This window comes from Saccopteryx leptura, chromosome 12 (assembly GCF_036850995.1).
Source record: "Saccopteryx leptura isolate mSacLep1 chromosome 12, mSacLep1_pri_phased_curated, whole genome shotgun sequence".
NCBI lineage: Eukaryota > Metazoa > Chordata > Mammalia > Chiroptera > Emballonuridae > Saccopteryx > Saccopteryx leptura.
Genome location: NC_089514.1, coordinates 44,984,198 through 45,002,782, shown reverse-complemented (window position 1 = coordinate 45,002,782; position 18,585 = coordinate 44,984,198).

Below are 18,585 nucleotides of genomic sequence, written 5' to 3'. Positions count from 1 at the left end.
GAAGATTGGGATCACTGGAGATAGAGACTACTTGGGGGAGAAATATCTTAACTGATGTTACGCATGTTTATTTTGAAGTAGCTGTGAAATATCAAAAAGGAAATGCCAAGTGGCTGGTTGTTCATATGTGTCTAGAATTCAGAATAAAACATTTTGGATACAGATGTCGATTTAGTATTCATCTGCCTAGCAATGGTCATTAAACCATTGAAGCAGGTAAGAGTCCCTAGGGCAGTGGTTCTCAAACTGAAATGTGCTTCAGAATCACTTAGGTAGCTTGTTCATCCAGATTGTTTGGTCCTACCCCCAGAGTCTCTGATGCCACTGTACTTTCATGGGCTTATAAATATTTTAAGGCTTTTAAAATATAGTGGTAAATTACTTTCCAGAGAACTCAGGGTAATTTATAGGTAGGTGATGATAAGAGAGATAGATTTCTTTCTTTCTTTCTTTCTTTCTTTCTTTCTTTCTTTCTTTCTTTTTTACAGGAACACAGAGAGAGGGATTGATAGGGACAGACAGACAGGAATGGAGAGAGATGAGAACTTTTTTGTTGCGACACCTTAGTTGTTCATTGATTGCTTTCTCATATGTGCCTTGACTGCGGGCCTTCAGCAGACCGAGTAACCCCTTGCTCGAGCCAGCGACCTTGGGTCCAAGCTGGTGAGCTTTTTTTTTGCTCAAGCTAGATGAGCCTGCGCTCAAGTTGGCGACCTCGGGGTTTTGAACCTGGGTCCTCTGCATCCCAGTCCGACGCTCTATCCACTGCGCCACTGCCTGGTCAGGCTAGATAGATTTTAAAGAGAAGAGAGAGAGAGAGAGAGGGAGGGAGGGAGGGAGGGAGGGAGGGAGGGAGGGAGGGAGGAAGGAAGGAAGGAAGGAAGGAAGGAAGGAAGGAAGGAAGGAAGGAAGGAAGGGAAGGGAAGGAAAAGAAAGGAGGGAGGGAGGAAGAGAGGGAGAGAGAGAGAAAGAGAAGGAAGGAAGGAAGGAAGGAAGGAAGGAAGGAAGGAAGGAAGGAAGGAAGGAAAGGAAAGGAAAGGAAAGGAAAGAAAGGAAAGAAGAAGGAAGGAAAGAAGGGAGGGAGGGAGGAAGGGAGGAAGGAAGGAAGGAAGGAAGGAAGGAAGGAAGAAAGAAAAGGAAAGGAAAGAAAGGAAAGAAGAAGGAAGGGAGGGAGGGAGGAAGGGAGGAAGAGAGGGAGAGAGAGAAAGAGAGAAAGAAAGGAAAGAAGAAAGGAAGAAGGAAGGAAGGAAGGAAGAAAAAAAAGGAAGGGAGGGAGGGAGGAGGGAGGGAGGGAGGGAGGGGAGGGAGGGAAGGAGGGAGGGAGGAAGGGAGGGAGGGAGGGAGGGAGGAAGGGAGGGAGGGAGGGAGGGAGGGAGGGAGGAAGGAAGGAAGGAAGGAAGGAAGGAAGGAAGAAAAGGGGGTATGGGAAGCATCAACTCATAGTAGTTGCTTCTCATATGTGCCTTGACCGGGTGAGCCTAGGATCTCAAACCAGCAACCTCAGCATTCCAGCTCAACACTTGATTTGCCGTGCCACCACAGGACAGGCAAAACAATTTATATATTTTATCAGTATGGAGAGGTCATCTCACTGAACTTTTTATTGCATTGAATATTGTAATTTTTCAATATTAGAGGCAATAAAAAGTGAACTCATTGCAACTTTATTTTGCATGTGTTTGGTTATCAGTGTGATGGTGAACATTTTCCTCTGACTTTTTTTTTTTTGTGAGAGCGACAGAGACAGAGAAAGACAGAGAGAGGAACAGGTAGGGACAGACCAGAAGGGAGAGAGATGAGAAGCATTTCTTTGTTGCAGCACCTTAGTTTCTCATTGATTGCATTCTCATATGTGCCTTGATTTGACTGGGGGGTTACAGCAGGCTGAGTAACCCCTTGCTCGAGCCAGTGGCCTTGGATCCAAGCTGGTGAGCTTTGCTCAAGCCAGATGAGCCCGTGCTCAAGCTGCGACCTCGGGTTTCCAACCTGGGTCCTTTGCGTCCCAGTCCGACGCTCCATTCACTGCGCCACCGCCTGGTCAGGCTCCCCCCCCCCCCCCCCCGCATTTAAAAATGCTGTTTGCATGTCTTTTGGTTTAAAAAAGCTTTCTGTTTTTACATGTGTATATTTTAACACATTGATTTTTTTGGCCCCTTCAATACATCATTGCATTTTGTGATCAGCATATTTGGGAGCTAATTCTCTCTGATAAAATGTAGCCTAATGTGTGTGAATCATCATAATCAGGCAGGCCTTTAATATTTATCTTTGTGAATATGATGAAAACACTTCCGCAACTTTTCTAAGACACATAATGTAAAAACGTGGCCTCTACAGTGCTAGACAGTTTTCATGTGTATGTAGGGTAAGGAAAACCAAGGCCTTTCCATTCTGACTGACCTTAGGTTGTCCTATGGCCTTTTAAGGGGGCAGGAGCCCAGAAACTGTTCCTCTTTTTCTAAATGTGGAACATACTCGACTGGCTCTGGTACACCGGCCATGACCTAATGTTCCGTCTCACACGCTCCCGTTGCCCGTGAGGGCCAGCCCAGTGCTGAGCCCGAGAGCCTTGACACTCCTAATGACAAAGCCAGATCCTGCTGGCAGCTCAGCTGTCCCATCTCTGTGGCTGTCTCAGCCAAAACCACGCTGCTTTTCCCACAGCCTCTTTCAGTCACCAGTGTTAGAGGGCTTGAAATGATATGTTCGTGTGTGCTTCAAACACTAGCTGACCCTCTCCTGGCCTGCAGCCTCCCTGTTAGTTTACCTAACATCTGCCTTGGCCCTGTCATCACTTCTGGCATCTGACGACCTCAGCACAGTGAAGCTGGGATTAGGTCTGGTTTGATGGCTGCGAAGCAAATGTTCCCACATTCACCATCAAATTGCATGTCTTAAACACCCACCTGAGAGTTAGTTAATCATAGAGACACTTTCTGATTCTCTGAAGTGAAGGGTAGCCATCAGATTTTGCAGATAAAATGCTCAGAGGCATACTCTGCTATCATAGCAAGACCAACTCTTTTCATCCCCAAAGGACATTGGATTGTACAATATATTTTTACACTGAGGGGAGATTTGGAGTCTCCTCTACCTCTTCTTAAATTGGAGAAACAGCAGAGCATGATGGAATGGACTTGAACCTTGAGGTTAGACAGACCAGCCTTCTGGCTGTGTTACCTTGAGCAATTTTCCTTATTTCTCAGAAGTGGTTCCTTCACTCGTGAAGTGTGGTAATAGATTTCTCACAGGGCTGTTGTGAGGATGTGGAGACATGTAAAACAGGTTGCAGGTGCTCAAATGTTAGTTCCCTTCCCTATTGATTAGGAGTAGCCATCACTTTATGAAAAGAGTTCTCAGTACCAGAGTAGGATTCAGATGGTAAATTCTTTAATGAATAACATGATTTCTGAATAACAGTGGCCCAGCAGCAAGGGCTTGAGTAACTGTTTTATTGCTTTGAACTTCCTTTGGCACAGGGCCCCGCCCAGTCCCTGTGAAAATGAATGCTGCTGAGCAGCCAAGTGCTCCTCAGTTATAAGCATTTTCAACACAGATTTTAAAAAAAGAATTTAATGGCCAGGAATAAAAAAACTACAATTGAATATTACATATGAACACTAAGTTTCCCAATTATGCCAAGGACTCTTATATGTCATATTCTTAGCACAACTATCTCCGTGTTTCTTTTTACAGTTCATGATGGATATGAGGAGATAAGGACCTAGAGACAGGGAACTTCCCGTTTGGGGGCTCCATTGGGGCCTCTGCCAGGCCTCCACTTTCTCTTTGCTGAAACTGTTTCACAATTACAGTAACACCATAATTAAAACTGCTGAAAATCACAAATTAGATAGAAGCTGGCTTTGCTTTAGACCTTGTGAACATAGGGTGAGATGGAACACGGAATATATGCTGAGTAGCTATCATCTCTATCTGCTTATTAAAACAGAATCTCTAACTTCTAAGCAATCGGTCATCTTAGTCTCATTGCTGTGTTTACTCCAAAGGGAAAATATCTTAAAAATTAAAAAAATAATCTTACTCTTTTGATAATTTAGTTTATGTATACCCACAACCTACAATCCTTTTTACTTCAAATTTAACAGATGTAATTATTTGAATGTGTTTTCCTTTAACCATATTGAATAGAGATATAAAATCAGAATTTATATAATATTGTAATTTAGAGGCTGGTTACTAACTTTACGAAAAAGAGTTTTCCTTCTCTAGTTGAAACTGCTCTGATTCAACTATGTTACTGCTAAGATCAAGGAGCAGCCAGGCAGGAGGTTTGGGAAGAGTTTTGGGAGATTCCAGCGTCCTTACCAACCACTTCTGTCTTGTTGATTATTTCACATAATTCTTTGGTCCTCAGTTGTGTCTTTTGTTTTTTTGTTGTTGTTTTTCTTTCTGTTTGCCTCTAATCGCTTTATTTTTTTATTTTAATTTGTTGTGTTTACATAGTTACAAGTGTTCCCCGAATATACCTCCCTCCCTCCCCCCGTGTTCTCCTTGATACCCCCTTTGCCCCCTCCCCCACCACTTTCCCCCCTTCCCTCCATGATTTACTATCCTGCCCTCTATCTCTCTGTTATGTGTATATACTTTCACTAATGTCTTTCCTTTCTTTGATCCCCTCGTCCCATCCCTTTTCCCTCTGACTGCTTTCCCTCTGGCTCTTTATCCCCTACTCTGCCTCTCTTCCGTTCCTCAGTTCACATTATTCATTGGATTCCTCATGAGAGAGGTCATATGTTATTTTTCTTTCTCTCCCTGGCTTATTTCACTTAGCATAATAGACTCCAGGTCCATCCATGTTGTCGTAAAGAGTAAGATTTCCTTCCTTTTCATGGTCACATAGTATTCCATTGTGTACATGTACCACTGCTTTTTAATCCACTCGTCTACTGATGGACACTTGGGCTGTTTCCAGATCTTGGATATTGTAAACAATGCTGCAATAAACATGGGAGTGCATTTCTTCTTTTGAATCAGTGATTTCTTATTCTTCGGATATATTCCTAGAAGTGAGATAGCTGAGTCAAAAGGCAGTTTGATTTTTAATTTTTTTAGGAATCTCCATATAGTTCTCCACAGTGGCTGCACCAGTCTGCATTCCCACCAGCAGTGCAGGAGGGTTCCCTTGTCTCCACATCCTCGCCAGCACTTGTTATGTGTTGTTTTGTTAATGAGCGCCATTCTGACAGGTGTGAGGTGGTATCTCATTGTGGTTTTAATTTGCATTTCTCTAATGATTAGTGATGTTGAACATTTTTCTATATGCCTATTGGCCATCTGTATGTCCTCTTTGGAGAAGTGTCTATTCATTTCTTTTGCCCATTTTTTTTTTTATTCATTTTAGAGAGGAGAGGGAGAGACAGAGAAGAGAGACAGAGAGAGAGAAGGGGGGGAGGAGCTGGAAGCATCAACTCCCATATGTGTCTTAACCAGGCAAGCCCAGGGTTTCGAACCGGCAACCTCAGCATCTCCAGGTCGATGCTTTATCCACTGCGCCACCACAGGTCAGGCTTTTTTGCCCATTTTTTATTGGCTTGTTTACCTTCCTGGTGTTGAGTTTTACAAGTTCTTTATAGATTTTGGTTAATAAACCCTTATTGGACGTGTTCGCGAATATGTTCTCCCGTTGTGTGGGTTATCTTTTTATTCTGTTCATATTGTCTTTAGCTGTACAAAAGCTTTTTAGTTTGATATAGTTCCATTTGTTCATCCTGTCCTTTATTTCACTTGCCCATGGAGTTAAATCAGCAAATATATTGTTGCGAGAGACATTGGAGAGCTTACTGCCTATGTTTTCTTCCAAGATGATCATGGTTTCACGACTTAACATTCAACTCTTTTATCTATTTTGAGTTTATTTTTGTGAATGGTGTAAGTTGGTAGTCTAGTTTAATTTTTTTGCATGTATTTGTCCAATTTTCCCAGCACCATTTTTATGCTTTTACTCCTTTGTCAAATATCAATTGACCATAAAGTTGTGGGTTTATTTCTGGGTTCTCTGTTCTGTTCCATTGATCTGTATGCCTGTTCTAATGCCAGTACCAAGCTGTTTTGAGTTCAATGGCCTTGTAGTATAACTTGATGTCAGGAAGTGTGATACCACCCACTTTATTTTTTTTTTTTTCAAGATTGCTGAGGCTATTTGTGTTCTTTTTTGGCTCCATATAAATTTTTGGAATATGTGTTCTATATCTTTGAAGTATGACATTGGTATTTTAATAGGAATTGCATCGAATTTATATATTGCTTTGAGTAGTATAGACATTTTAATGATGTTTATTCTTCCTATCCATGAACACGGTATATGCTTCCACTTGTTTGTATCTTCCTTGATTTCTTTTATCAATGTTTTATAATTTTCTGAGTACAGGTCTTTAACCTCCTTGGTTAAATTTACTACTAGGTACTTTATTTTTTTGGTTGCAATAGTAAAGGGGATTGTTTTCTTAATTTCTCTTTCAGACAGTTCATTGTTGGTATATATAAATGCCACTGATTTCTGAATATTGATTTTATATCCTGCCACATTGCTGAATTCATTTATTAGTTCCTGTAGTTTTTTGACTGAGACTTTAGGGTTTTCTATGTTCAGTATCAAGTCATCAGCAAATAATGAAAGTTTTACTTCTTCATTTCCAATTTGGATGCTTTTTATTTCTTCTTCTTGTCTGATTGCTGTAGCTAGGACTTCAAGAACTATGTTGAATAAGAGTGGTAAAAGGGGGTACCTTCCTGTTCTTAAGAGGATTGCTTTTAATTTTTGCCCATTGAGTATGATGTTGGCTGTGGGTTTGTCATTTATGTCCTTTATCATATTGAGGTATGTTCCCTGTATTCCCACTTTGCTAAGATTTTTTATCATAAATGGGTGCTGGATTTTATCAAATGCTTTTTCTGCATCTATTGATATTATTGTGTGGTTTTTATCCTTCCTTTTGTTTATGTGATGAATCACGTTGATTAATTTGCGAATATTATACCACCCTTGTCTCCCAGAATAAATCCCTCTTGATCATGGTATTTGATTTTTTTCATGTATTGCTGGATCTGATTTGCTAATATTTTGTTGAGAATTTTAACATCTAAGTTCATCAGGGATATTGGCCTATATATTTTTTTTCTTTGTAGTGTCTTTGCCTGGTTTTGGAATGAGGAATATATTCACCTCATAAAAGGAGTTTGGAAGTTTTCCTTCCTCTTGAATTTTTTGAAATAGTTTGAGAAGGATAGGAGTTAGTTCTTCTTTGAATATTTGGTAAAATTCGCCTGTGAAGCCATCAGGCCCAGGACTTTTCTTTGTTGGGAGTTTTTTGATAACTGTTTCAATCTCTTTTGTTGTAATCGGTCTGTTTAAGTTTTCTGATTCTTCCAGATTGATTTTTGAATGATTATATGTTTCAAGGAATTTATGCATTTCATCAAGGTTGTCTCATTTTTGGGCATACAGTTCTCATAGTATTTTCTTACAATCCTTTCAATTTCTGCTGTGTCAGTTGTTACTTCTCCAATCTCATTTCTAATTTTACTTATTTTAACCTTCTCTCTTTTTTTCTTGGTGAGTCTGGTTAAACTTTCATCAATTTTGTTTACCTTTTCAAAGAATCAGCTCCTGGTTTCATTGATCCTCTGTATTGCCTCTATATGTTATTTATTTCCGCTCTGATCTTTATTATTTCCTTCCTCCTACTTCTTCTGGGCTTTGTTTTTTATTCTTTTTCTAGTTCTTTTAGATGTAGGATTAAGTTGTTTATTTGGGCTTTTTCTTGCTTCTTAAGGTATGCCTGTAATGCTATGAACTTCCCTCTCAGGTCTGCTTTTGCTGTGTCCTGTAAATTTTGTGTTGTTGTATGTTCATTTCTTTCAAGGAAGTTTTTGATTTCTTCCATGACCTCCTTGTTAACACATTCATTATTTAATAACATGCTATTTAGTCTCCAAGTGTTTGTTTTTCAGTTTTTCTATTGTAGTTGATTTCTAATTTCATGCTTTTATGATTAAAGAAGGTGCTTGATATGATTTCAATCTTTTTAAATTTCTTAAGACTTGTTTTGTGTCCTAACATGTGGTTATCCTAGAGAATGTACCATGAGCACTTGAAATGAATGTATATTCTGCTGCTTTAGGGTGAAAGGTTCTGAAGATATCTATTAAATACAGTTGATCTAGTGTGTCATTTAAGGCCACTGTTTCTTTGTTTATTTTCTAACATTGATGTTAGTGGGTATAGAAATCCCCTACTATTATAGTATTGCTGTTGATCTCGCCCTTTTTGTCCATCAAAATCTGTTTTAGATATTTAGGTGCTCCTATATTAGGCGCATATATATTTATAATATATATAGTTATATCTTCCTTTTGTAATGCTCCTTCTATCATTATGTAGTGACCCTCTTTATCTCTTAGTATACTCTTTGTTTTAAAGTTTATTTTGTGAGATGTTAGTATTGCTACCCCAGTTTATTTTCTTTTCTGTTTACGTGAAATATTTTTTTCCATCCCTTTACTCTCAGTCTATGTGTATCTTTTGTTCTGAGGTGGGTCTCTTGTAGACAGCATATGTATGAGTCCTGTTTCCTTATCCATTCTGCTACCCTATGTCTTTTTTTTTTAAGATTTTATTTATTCATTATAGAGAGGGGAGAGAGAAGGGGGGAGGAGCAGGAAGCATCAACTCCCATATGTGCCTTGACCAGGCAAGCCCAGGGTTTTGAACCGGCAACCTCAGCGTTTCCAGGTTGACGCTTTATCCACTGCGCCACCACAGGTCAGGCTACCCTATGTCTTTTGATTGGAGCATTTAACCCATTTACATTTACGGTTACTATTGAGATGTAGTTGTTTATTGCTATTTTATTCTTTAAATCTATAATCCTCTTTTTCTCGACTTTTTTTCTTTGCTTTTTTTTTTTTTTTTTTTTTTTTCATTTTTCTGAAGCTGAAAACAGGGAGAGACAGTCTGACAGACTCCCGCATGCGCCCGACCAGGATCCACCCGGCACGCCCACCAGAGGCGATGCTCTGCCCACCAGGGGGCGATGCTCTGCCCATCCTGGGCGTTGCCATGTTGCGACCAGAGCCACTCTAGCGCCTGAGGCAGAGGCCACAGAGCCATCCCCAGCGCCCGGGCCATCTTTGCTCCAATGGAGCCTTGGCTGCGGGAGGGGAAGAGAGAGACAGAGAGGAAAGCGCGGCGGAGGGGTGGAGAAGCAAATGGGCGCTTCTCCTGTGTGCCCTGGCCGGGAATCGAACCCGGGTCCTCCACATGCTAGGCTGACGCTCTACCACTGAGCCAACCGGCCAGGGCTCCTGTGCTCTTTTTACAGCAAGCTCCTTAACATTTTCTTCAGTACTAGTTTGGTTGTAATGAATTCCTTTAGTTGTTTTTTTTGTTGTTGTTTTTTGTTTTTTTGTCTGCAAAGCTTTTTATTTCTTCTTCAATTTTAAACGATAATCTTGCTGGATAAAGAAGTCTTGGTTGTAGGCTCTTGTTTTGCATCACTATGAATATTTCTGGCTATTCCCTTCTGACCTCAAGTGTTTATGTTGAAAAGTCGGATGTCATCCTTATGGGGGCTCCTCTATAGGTAATTGACTTCTTTTCTCTTGCTGCTTTTAGTATTTTTTTTCTTTATCTCTTAACTTTGGTATTTTAATTGTGATGTATGTTGATGTAGGCCTCATTGGGTTTCTCTTTTCCGGGACTCTCTGTGCTTCTTGAAGTTGTGTGACTTTTTCCTTCATCATTTTAGGAAAGCTTTCAGCTATGATTTCTTCAAACAGGTTCTCTATCCCTTGTTCTTTCACTTCTCCTTCAGGAACCCCTATAATGCAGATGTTATTTCTCTTCATATTGTCACAGAGTTCTCTTATAGTTTCCTCAGTGTTTTTGAGCCTCTTTTCTTTTTGCTGCTCTGTTTCTGTGTTTTTATTTATCTTGTCCTGTAATTCACTGATTCAATCCTCTGCTTCATTCAGCCTGCTGTTGGTTCCTTCTAGTGTAGCCTTCATTTCTGATATTGTAATTGTATTTCTGATTGATTCTTTTTTATGATTTCAGTGTCCTTTTTGATGCTTGCAATTTCTTTATTTAGGTGCCCATTAAGTCCATATATTGTAGCTCAGAGATCCTTAAGCATCCTAACAATCATTACTTTAAACTCTGCATCTAGTAATTTGGTTACTTCCATCTCATTCAGTTCTTTTTCTGGGGATTTCTCTTGTTGATTCATATGGATTGAATTCCTCTGTCTTCCCATTTTTCTTTGTGTGGTTTGCAAGATTGTTAGGGTTGTGGGTCTGAGGTTGGTATATGGAATGTGGCTCTAGGTCTTTATCCCTCAGCCTCTGCTGGTTGCTCGGGTTTTAATTCTCCTAAACTAGTATAGCTGCTTAAAAGTTTTAATTTTCCTGCTGTTTATTTGCTGAGCCCAACAGGGAGCTTCTGTGTTTAGGAGGGGTGTAGTGGGCGTATCTTTTTCTTTGGCCCCAGTTGAAACTCTATCCAGGAATGTAGTGGGTGTGACCTCTGAGAACTAGAAGGTATGGTCTGCCCAGTTACTTTCCCAGGACAGGGCGCATTCTCTGTATCAAAAGGCGGAGGTGTATCTCAGGTCTCTCCGGAAACCTGGGTCACTGCCCCTCCCCTTTACTTCCTCCTTTCTGAATGGCCTTTCATGCTGATTGGAGCTGGAGACCTTTTTGGAGGTGGGTCACCTGGCTTCACGTCAGGCTTGTGTTGGATGGAGGTGGCGACCCTCCCCTAAGCTATGGCTGCCTCGGCACTGGAGACCCATCACCGTTTGTGTTCCTGTGCTTTGATCTCCCCACTCTCCTCATGCAAGACCAGTCCTCTCAACCCTCCTCACCCCTGGAGCAACAGGCAAGTGGACTGTGAATGATATTTTCTGTGCTGGCCCTTTAAGGCTGCAATCTCTTCATCAGCTGTTTCCCACAGATAAAAATCCTGCTCTTCTCTCCACTCAGTGCTGTCAGGCTGTCTCTTCCAGTCTCTGTGTTTCTAGGCTGGGGCTCTGGTCCTGGCACTGAGGACCCCTGCCATTCAGGGTCTCTCTCCCCATAAAGAGAATTCCTCTAGACCCTCAGCCTCCCCTCCCTCCTGGGAGCAGGGGAGTCCCCACCATGCCCCAGCAGTTCTTATTAAGCTCAGTGTGTTTTGTTCTGTTCTCGGTTTTCGAGTTCTGTTCTTTTAGTGCAATGTTGATTTTTCACAATGATTGTTCTTAGATTAATTTGTAATTCAGTTTGGTCTCATGAGGTGGCAGTTTGTATGTCTGCCTACTCTGCTGCCATCTTGGAATCCCCCTCAGTTCTTTAATATTAGAGGCTTGAGCAAAAAAATAATCTCCATGGTTTCTTCTGTAAGTTCAAGTTACAAGAACTCATCTATTATTTAAACCAAGGTCCAAATCTCTGTCCTGGACATTTTGAGTTACTTAAGGAATTGTTAGTGGAGTCCGGAATTTCCCTAACTCTGTTCCCCATAATTTTATAATTCTACCACTAAGTGCCACTGGTAATAGAGTTCTAAATATTTAATCATAAAAACAGCAATTTAACATTAACTTCAACAGCATATAGAGGATAAAAGTGATTCAAGTTTAAAGCATGTTAATGTGTTTCATATGATCATGAGCTTGTTCAGAAAGCTTGCAACATCTTTAGTGCAGTATTAAGTTTTACAACTTATATTTATGAAAGCCTATTGAGCAGTGCCTTTCCTATTTCATTCAAATTTTGCAAGTTGACATTAGTGAGTACACTTTCCTTCAGATCACACCTATCATAGTACATGACTTCAGTCCACAATTTAACTTCATATTGCATTACAATTTCCTTTTCTTCTTTTGATATATTTAACAAAGTTGGTGGAATTACTCAACCACATTTTTGAACATTAAGGATAACTCTCATTATTTAAGACAAATTTGAGAACCGAAACTCTACTAACCATAAGAATGACTTTAAAAGTGACTCACCCAATTTGGTGGTCAGTCTATTCTTTACAAGTTAGGTTTGAATGGAAAATTGAGAAAGCAAAGGACTATTAATAATGACAGGAGGTGGGTGTATAAACAGGTGTAGTTGATTGTGGTGACAGAGATATGAAATTGCTACATTTTAAAGAACCACATCCCCATTTTTTTGTCACCTTCTTAGCAAATAGTGGTTTTTGATTCGGAAAAAAAGATGTACTGATGAGATAGACGAGACCATCAGAATTATTTTCAATTAAGAGAGTGAAAAGATTTCAATATAAAAATTTAGGTCTCAAAAATCAGAATGAATATTCTTTGTTCAAATCAAAATTTTATACTAACCAAACATTTTCACAAGCATTTTTAATGATCGTGACCAGAAAGTTTTTCTTTCTCACATTCAGGAAGTTATCAGGTCTTTCTCCCATAAATATCCTTAATTGTACCCTCCTTTCTCTGTCTTCATTGTTGCTACCGAGCTGACACCATGGTCATTTTTTACCTGGATGACTGTACTGCCTCCCAGCTTCTTGCCCTGTTTCCAACACTGAATCCCTGTTCTGCCAACAAATTGACCTTCTAAAACACATATCTGATCATGGCCTTCTTCTGTCAAAAAGCCGTCAATGTATTCCCATTGCCTTGAGAATAAAATTCAACCCTGTAGCGAGACACACAAGATTCTTTACAGTCTGACATTTGCCCTGGAATTCAGCCTTATCTGTGAGGACGCTCCTCCTCTCTCTAACTTAAACCCTTGGGCATGCTGACCTACATTTTATAATATTTCCCCGAATTCACACTACTTTCTCACCACACTTCTCTGCACACTCTCCTTCTGTTACTTGGAATGGCTTATCATCTAGGAAACCCTTACTCATTTTTTAAGACTCAGCCACCATCTCCTTTCTTTATCTTGAGTCACTCTTCAGTTGGGTGTTAGGCCAGTTTGTTCCCGTGCATGTCTCACTGCAAACTTCACTCTCTTCTCATTGCGGTTCATCATTGCACTTGTCCATCTCCTAGAGGGGAAGGACTGTATCTGGTTCATCTTTTTTTTTTCAACATTTAGCATGATGCCTGGCACAGAGTGGGCCTTCTGTAAATATATGTTAAATAACTAGTGTGTAAATAATTCAGGAAAGAAAAGTTTAACATGGATCAACTTTAAAATGGAATTAATTATAACAATCATTGGTTCAAATAGTTTCTAATGCTATTGGAGCTGCTACAGTCTACAATTGAAAGGCCCAAAAGGGTACAGGAAAGGTGTAGAAAATATGATATACTAATTAAAAATAAGTTTTTTGACAGTAACAGAGAAAGAGTCAGAGAGAGGGACAGATAGGGACAGACAGACAGGAAGGGAGAGAGATGAGAAGCATCAAGTATTCATTACAGCACCTTAGTTGTTCAATGACTGCTTTCTCATATGTGCTTTGACCGGAGGGCTACAGCAGAGTGAGTGACCCCTTGCTCAAGCCAGCGACCTTGGGCTCAAGCCAGCAACCATGGAGTCATGTCTATGATCCCATGCTCAAGCTAGCTCAAGTCAGATCATGTCTATGATCAGCGCTCAAGCTGGTGAGCCTGCGCTCAAGCCAGCAACCTCGAGTTTCGAACTGGTGTCCTCTGTGTCCCTGTCTTATGCGTTATCTACTGTGCCACTGCCTGGTCTGGCCTGATTTTCTGTTTGACTAAAAGGAACCACACAAAACAACAACCACCTTCCCTGATACTCTTTTATTTTACTTGGAAAGAAAAGGTAACCTTCCCTCATAATTTTGTAAATTCATAATTTCTCTTTTTCTCATGCTACAGTTATCGTTGGCATCTTAACTCTCTGTAACCCTTTCAATCCTAGTTAAAACAGAAGCAATAACTGCAGTTTAAACTTTTTACAGTGTAGGCTCTTTAAACATGTCTATAAAGTTATTGGAAATTTTACTTATGTATTCACAATGTAATTCTGTGAAAATGCAAGTTCCAAAACAGTATATTTCACAGAAAGAAACAACAGGCAAAGCAAAGATGAATCCCCACAAACTTGGACATCCAAGAAATACTTCCTTATTTCTCTATATGCCAGACATTCTGTGAACTTAATTTCTATATAAGCCCCAGAAGAATAGCTGTAATGAGAGGTGACAGAGATTTAATTGAAATCTATTTTTTAAAATTTATTGATTGATTTTAGAGCAAGCGGAAGGGAGAGAAGACAGACTGACAGAAACATCGACAGACAGAAACATTTATCTGTTTCTGTAGGTGTCCTGCCTGAGGATCAAACCCACAACTTTAGCGTATGGGACAATACAACAGAGCTATCCAGGCAGGGTAATTTTAGTCAATTTGGACTTCTCTTTCCGTCTTGATGTAGTAGTCCCTGGGAGTTAAGAGGTGTGGAAAGAAGAGGTGTTTGGACCTTACTCTCATTATCTAACTAGCTATATCACAAGTGTTTTTGTAAAACATGAACAAATGACAGGGTACACCTACCGCCCACACCCAGTGGAAAATGATCTGAAAGTGGCTATGGTAGACATATGACATACTGAAAGCAAAAGTGATAGCATACTCCTCTACCAGAACCAAGTGATCTATTTTATCATTAAAGCCCCAAAGCATTTGACATGCCCTCTGAGAACCTCAAATTAATTTCAAATAAGTTAAAAATGTTATACAAGGTTAATGCATGTAATGAGTTCTACATAAATTAAACTATTGTACAAAGTTCTATGTATGTAACACTGGATTGAACAGTAAAGTTAGAAGTAGGTGAATTTTATTTCTAGGAAATCATGATTCCAAACAAATTCCATAGGTTTCAAAGGAAAATAATAATACTTTTGAAGTACACAAAAATATAAGCCCACTCAGAACAACATATGTGTCAGGGTAGTTTTGTATATAACTAAATAAATCAGAAAGATACATTTTGAGGTATTTTCACTGATTATTTCAGCAGCAAGATCACTGATGATTTAATAATTTTCCCTTCATCCCTCCCCCATTTTCTACATTCTATATTACATATGTATTGTTTTTAGAATAAGAATAACTAAATTGCATTTCTACATCTTGCTTTTGAGGGTCTCGTTACTGAGACAGCAGGGATTACATGTGTGCGTGAGTGTGTGTTTGTGCAGGTGCATACCTGATAAGTGTGCGGGTAGTATGAGGGCAAACTATATTCTAGTGCGATAGAGAGAAACTCAAGTGATGATGGAAATGGGCGCCAGAGGAAAGGAGAGGCAGGTGAAGTGGAGAGGGCAGACCTTGTCCCGAGGGAGGCTGTTCCTCATCGCCAGCTGACTCCTGCAACATAAGACTAAGGCTCTGTATCACGTTTTCATGAGAAGCCTCATATCCAGGTTTTTATGTGTAATTTTGCAATGTTGCAAATAAGTTATTTTCTATTCATCGACACTGTAACTGCTAAAACAAATTTGTCTGCAGATGTGACTTCCAGGCAGCACATTTGGAGTTCTGCTCAGACCTGTTTGTCCATACTTTTGTGTGTGTGATGCACAGACAGAGACAGAGATAGACATAGACTTTGCTGTTGGTAGAACAGGAAATAGGGATGTGAAGAGAAATCCCAGGATGTGGAGAATATTTGGTGGGAAGCCCAGAAGGTGGCTGGCCAGGCTGCCTAAGCCCTGATCTGCTGGTGTAAGTTCCTTTAATACAGGAGTGTAAAGTCTTTGTATCCCTGGGCCTGGCACTGAGGCTGATGCAGAAAGTGCCTAAAGTTTTTTTGTTAAATGAAGGAGTGAATGAAATGCAATCCCAGGCTAAGGGTGCACAAAGGTTTTCTGTGGGGAAAGAGGGCCTGAAGATAGATTTACTGGATAGAGCTAGCTTCTGGATCTTCAGTTTCCTTCATTCCCCTTCAGACTGATCTGAGATCTCTGCTATGTGCTCCTTTCTCCTTTCTCAGTTCCCCCTCCGTCATGGCCTTCCCTTCCCTCCTACATCATGAAAGAAAGGCCTCCCCCTCTCAGATGTTCCAGCACCTCTGCACTGGGGTGCAAGAACCCCTCAGCGCCAGATGAAAAAATAATTCGAATTAATGGTGTACACAGTGAGGGTGGGAACAATTATAATAATCCTTTTGAAACTAAGAAGGTTTTCAATTTTTTACTCTTAACAAAATTAAAGGAGGAACTGAGTAGCCAGTTGCTGACTGCTGAAAAATAATTTTTAATTATACATTAGTATGTCATTTCAGTTATAACTCTAAGAGGTTCAACTAATTGCAGGCTATTGTTGTAATGAAATTCCTCTCAGCCCATCTTTTCATTTATGTAAGTTTTTTTAGAGCTTACATTAAAAAAAAAGAATAAAGTCTGTGTATAATTATGGCAGTAATATTAACCCATAGATATATAAACCAATTGAAGAAAAAGCCCCATTATCTCATTAAAAGATACATTTACAATAAAATTTTAACTTTCTATACCTAACATTTATATTTTTAGTGTTTTTTTAAATTTATTTATTTTTATTGATTTTAATTTATTGTGTTTACTTAGATTCTAGTGTTGCCCCAAATGCATCCCCCCTCCCCCATATTCCCCTCAATATCTCCCTTGCATCACTCCCCATAGCACCCTCCCCCCTTCCCTTCAGGTTCATCCCCTCCTATCATCCCCTTTCCTCTGTCCTTTTTTCCTCTGGTTCCTTGGATCCCTCCTCTCTCTCAATTCTGTTCCTCAGTTCACATTGTTCATTGGATTCCTCAAATGAGTGAGGTCATACGATCTTTTTCTTTTTCTACCTGGCTTATTTCACTTAACATAATAGTTTCCAGGTTCATCCATGTTGTTGCAAAAGATAAGATTTCCTTCTTTTTCATGGTCCCATACTATTCCATTGTATATATGTACCACCGCTTTCTAATCCACTCGTCCACTGACGGACACTTGGGCTGTTTCCAGACCTTTGCTATTGTGAACAATGCTGCCATAAACATGGGGGTGCATTTCTCCTTTTGAAACAGTGCTATGGTGTTCTTGGGGTATATTCCTAAAAGTGGGATAGCTGGGTTAAAAGACAGTTCAATTTTTAATTTTTTGAGGAATCTCCATACTGTTTTCCACAGTGGCTGCACCAGTCTGCATTCCCACCAGCAGTGCAGGAGGGTTCCCTTTTCTTCACATCCTCGCCAGCACTTATTCTGTGTTGTTTTGTTGATGAGCCCATTCTGACTGGTGTGAGGTGATATCTCATTGTGGTTTTAATTTGCATTTCTCTAATGATTAGTGATGTTGAGCAGTTTCTCATATGTCTATTGGCCATCTGTATGTCCTCTTTGGAGAAGTGTCTATTCATTTCTTGTGCCCATTTTTTGATTGGAATATTTATCTTCCTGGAGTTGAGATTTACAAGTTCTTTATAAATTTTGGTTATTAACCCCTTACTAGATGTATTGTCGAATATGTTCTCCCATTGTGTAGTTTGTCTTTTTATTCTGTTCTTATTTTTTTTAGCTGTGAAAAAGCTTTTTAGTTTGATATAGTCCCATTTGTTTATCCTGTCTTTTATTTCACTTGCCTGTGGAGATAAATCAGCAAATATATTGCTGCGAGTGATGTCAGAGAGCTTACTGCCTATGTTTTCTTCTAAGATGCTTATGGTTTCACGACTTACATTTAAGTCTTTTATCCATTTTGAGTTTATTTTTGTGACTGGTGTAAGTTGGTAGTCTAGTTTCATTTTTTTTGCAGGTACCTGTGCAATATTCCCAACACCATTTGTTGAAGAGGCTGTTTTTATTGCACTGTATGCTCTTACCTCCTTTGTCAAATATCATTTGTCCATAAAGTGTGGGTTTATTTCTGGGTTCTCTGTTCTGTTCCATTGATCTATATACCTGTTCTTATGCCAGTACCAAGCGGTTTTGAGTACAGTGGCCTTGTAGTATAACTTGATATCAGGAAATGTGATACCTCCCACTTTATTCTTCCTTTTCAAGATTGCTGAGGATATTCATGTCCTTTTTTGGTTCCATATAAATTTTTGGAATATTTGTTCTATATCTTTGAGGTATGTCATTGGTATTTTAATTGGTATTGCATTAAATTTATAAATATCTTTGTCATAGATGACCTTTGTCATGTTGAGGTATGTTCCCTGTATTCCCACTTTGCTGAGAGTTTTGATCATGAATGAGTGCTGGATTTTATCAAATGCTTTTTCTGCATCTATTGAAAATATCATTGATTTTTCTTTTTCCTTTTGTTTATGTGATGAATCATGTTGATTGCTTTGCAAATATTGTACCAGCCTTTCCTCCCCAGAATAAATCTCACTTGATCATGGTGTATGATTTTTTTCATATATCTCTGGATCCAGTTTGCTATTATTTTGTTGAGGATTTTTAGCATCTAAATTCATCAGGGATATTGGCCTATAATTTTCTTTTTTTGTGTTGTCTTTGCTTGTTTTTGGAATCAGAATTATACTCACCTCATAAAAGGAGCTTGGAAGTCTTCCTTTCTCTTGAATATTTTTAAATAGCTTGAGAAGGATAGGAGTTAGTTCTTTGAATATTTGGTAGAAT